Source organism: Suricata suricatta, chromosome 3 (assembly GCF_006229205.1).
Source record: "Suricata suricatta isolate VVHF042 chromosome 3, meerkat_22Aug2017_6uvM2_HiC, whole genome shotgun sequence".
NCBI classification, from domain to species: domain Eukaryota; kingdom Metazoa; phylum Chordata; class Mammalia; order Carnivora; family Herpestidae; genus Suricata; species Suricata suricatta.
The window spans coordinates 82,574,611-82,578,315 of record NC_043702.1 but is presented as its reverse complement, the minus strand read 5'-3'; positions in this window follow the sequence as shown (position 1 = coordinate 82,578,315).

Here is a 3,705-nt window from a genome sequence, read left to right as displayed (position 1 = left end):
TAAGTAATTTGAAGCATATATTCCTCTTTTTTTAAACTAGAATGAAGTTTAACTGTATTTTTCACCCTTTGATAAGACTGTTTGAGAAGTGGATAAGAGTGATTCTCCTTTAAGGAAAAGTCATAGACTAAAATCTAAGTTTTTTATAAAAAGAGTAAAGATAAATTAATATTTTCTCTCTTTTATTGTTGGCATATCTTATAAGTTACGTAGAGTTTTTTGTGATGTTTTCTTCAGAAACTTTTATTTTTCCAGGGTCAACATTTTAAATGTTTTCTATTTGTGTAAGATGCAATATATAAAATGCTTCAATAACACTCCATTTTAACTCCTTTCATCTCTTGGGTATTATTGTTGTTTTTTAACACTAAATATTCAATGTATACATACAAAGTTTGAAAAACCTATGCATTCTCCTCTCATCCCTCCATTTCTCTCTCTCTTTCTCTCCCTCTTCCATTTGACTGCTCCGAAAATGGTCAGAACAGGATCATAATGCACAAATCTTTCTTTGAATGTTTCCTTATGTTAGATCAATTCCTTCTCAGTTCTGGGCTTGCCAATGCTAAATTTCCTGCCAGGGCAGTAGTCTATTTTTAACATTTTGGGGGCTTATTCTTGGTTCCAAATCTAACAGGCATATTCTGTGAAGTGAAGGAGAGAACGCTGATGGGCGCACTTAGAAATCAGGACCATCAGGATTTGCAATTTCTGTAGAATCAAAGATATGAATGAGAAAGACCAATTAGAATACTTAAAAGATCATTTGTCACTGCTTTAATCTTCATGTATTTTTTTACTCATCATTTTCTTTGACGAAAATTATTAGAATCTTTGTCATATTCATCTCAAGGCCAAATGGGAACAGACGTGCTCATTTTATATTTTCGATATTTTGGAGCATTTTAACATGTCAGACTAGATTATAGGTGGTGGGCGATTGTTTTAATAGAGCAAGTTTTGGTTTGTGGCATATTCATGTCATCTCAGTGTTGTTTCTCTGATTCTGGATTTCATGGACAAATGAAGACTGAGGGATTTATTTCTGTAATTTAACAGCATTGTTTAATTCAGAGATTAATAGATCATCTTCAACCCTGAAACAGAGGCCCTCTGAAACATCAGACCCAAAAAATTGGACACGGCCTATTAGCCCAAAAGAACAGGTTGCCAATTATCTCCATGTTTATTTCAATATTTAGCTCTAAAGGAAGCAATCATTCCTTTATACTTCTTTAAATTTAGTATTGACATTTTTTATTTTGGGAAAGGAGGTCTTTTTTTTTTTTTTTAACATGGATACAGGAAAAGAAAACTCTCCAATAAAAATATTGTCTAAAAAGTTTGTTTTGTCTGCATGATTTACTAAATATGTACAATTTCAATTCACAGCGAAGGTAACAAAGATTTAAACAGCCAACATCACAAATGTCTCAAGTTCTAAAAAAAAAATCACTGTGCACAGTTTAACAATTTAATTGAATAAAAACCAAAGCTAAGCCTTCAGTCTGAATCTTTTTTATGATGGGCACAAGCCATGTATTTTCTTCATCTTTGTTACACGATGCATATTTCAGTGACTAAACGCCCCTTCCCATCTTAGTATATTAGGTTATGTCAGTACATACTTACGAGAGGCGTGAACTGCCTCTTGGTACACCTATATGATTCGTGATGTGTTCACATATATGTCATAATATTTATTAATATATAAAATGATCAGATGAGTCACCTGTGATTTTTTTTATGTCTTCAAATGTAGGAATGTCTTGTTGTATGCATGAAAATTTTTAAATTTATGGGAGTGCTATTTAAAGTGATAATAATTTAAACAGTGTCCCCTTGATGTAAAATGCCTAGGAAGAACCACTCTGCACTTAAACTACAGAGATTTCACATTTCTACCCAATTCAGGTTTGTAAAGTTCGCTATTCTATGAATCTGAAGGTTGTGGTCATTCCGATATAATGATCCAGCAGATGAATGAATTAATCATTAGAAACAAATGTCATTGAATACAGAATAGTTGAGTTACAGTTAAGGAGGGAGCCATAACTTTGGCTAACCCTATAAAATCTATAATAAGGTTGTTTTCACATATATTTTTTTCCCACATAAATTCTTTGGTGTCCCCCCCACCCCCCCGCTTTTAGAGCTGTGATTGATGAACATGCAATGTGAGATTCAAATAATTGCACCGAGCATGTTTATTTGAATAATTGCCCCATTGCACAATCAAATAAATCTGTGGAGTGTGTTTGTTTGAATGTTTTTACATGTACATGGGATCACATACTCAAATAAATGCAGCTGTGTTTATTACAATGTGTGGGGCTCCAGATAGACACACACTTGTCTGTGTGTCTATCCATGGCCCTACAGCCCCTGAATGGCCCTCACACATGTTGGAGCAAAAGCGTGGTTAGCAATTTTTCAGTTCAAACGCATGTAAACGTATTAGTGGGCAAGTTCCTCAAATTTGTGACTAAGATTGCTCTCATTAAGGCTTATATCCTTAGAAAGACAAAAAAATAACACTTTGGTGGGGGGAAGGGAGATATCTGATTGCAGAAAGTATCTAATAAATTTATTTGTATTTATTCAAATATTCCATTCTTTTTTCCTCTCTCCAAGCCCACCCACTCCACCCCCAGTCCAATTCACGCTAAAGAAGATGTGTGTTTTGTTTAGTTCTTGCTGAGAAACCCTGATACTCATCTCTGCTCCCCATTATTTCAGGCCTAGGCCTACAGTGTCATGTGAAAAAAGAGAAGAGCGCACAGATCTGCCAGAATACAAAGGCTTTTGGAGAAAACGGACAGGGATGTTCAATTGTTCCAACATTTCCTCGCCCTCCCTTACCCCCTAGTCTAGAAAAAGAAGGGTTAGACTTCAAACCAAGAGTGTGGGAAGAGCTATTTGATAAGGGAAAAGAGAAGAATACATCTGATGTTACTAACATGCATGTCTCTTGATTATGGAGTGGGATTTCTTTTTTCTGACCTTGGAATGGAATTTTAGGATAAGCCAAACATTTTTATTCTTCCCTAGAGTTGTAAGATTATGCAGCTCTAATGCACAATAGTGTTAGTGGATAGATGGCATTTAAAAACATCTTAGATATGGGATGTTGTAGTGATTGTCACAAATTTGCAAGTGTTATCCTGGTATTTCCAGACTCAGGTATTCTGAGTCTGCCTGAAATGAAGCTAGGAACAGATGACAAAGAAGTGGGGGACAGTGGGGCGGGGGGGGGGAGGCAGAGTCGGCCCACTCTCCCCTGTGCACGCTTTCTTCTTTCCAAGGAGAAAAGCATAGGCTGCGCGTTCCTAGTTTGTTGGTCCTATCTCTCGTGGATTTGGACACAGATATACCCATGGGCATCAGAGACCTACATTGATTTAAAGGAGACCACAGGGATTTATTCTACCCGGGACAAAATTTAATGGCTTGATATTTTCAGGTTGAATTAATACAGTTATTGCCTAGGGCCTTCAAAACCAGAGAAATCTATGTAGTGTATTTATTTGTGCCATCCAAAAAAGGAGAAATGGTGATAGAATTTCTAAACTTTCTACATATGAAAACTCTAGGTTGGGGATGACAGGAGGTGTAGCATTTTGATGCCGTTTCTCGCTGCTCCCCCTCCTCCCAGAAAGTCCTAAGACAGAGCTGAAAATATTTTTTCCCTAGAAAGGTCTGCTC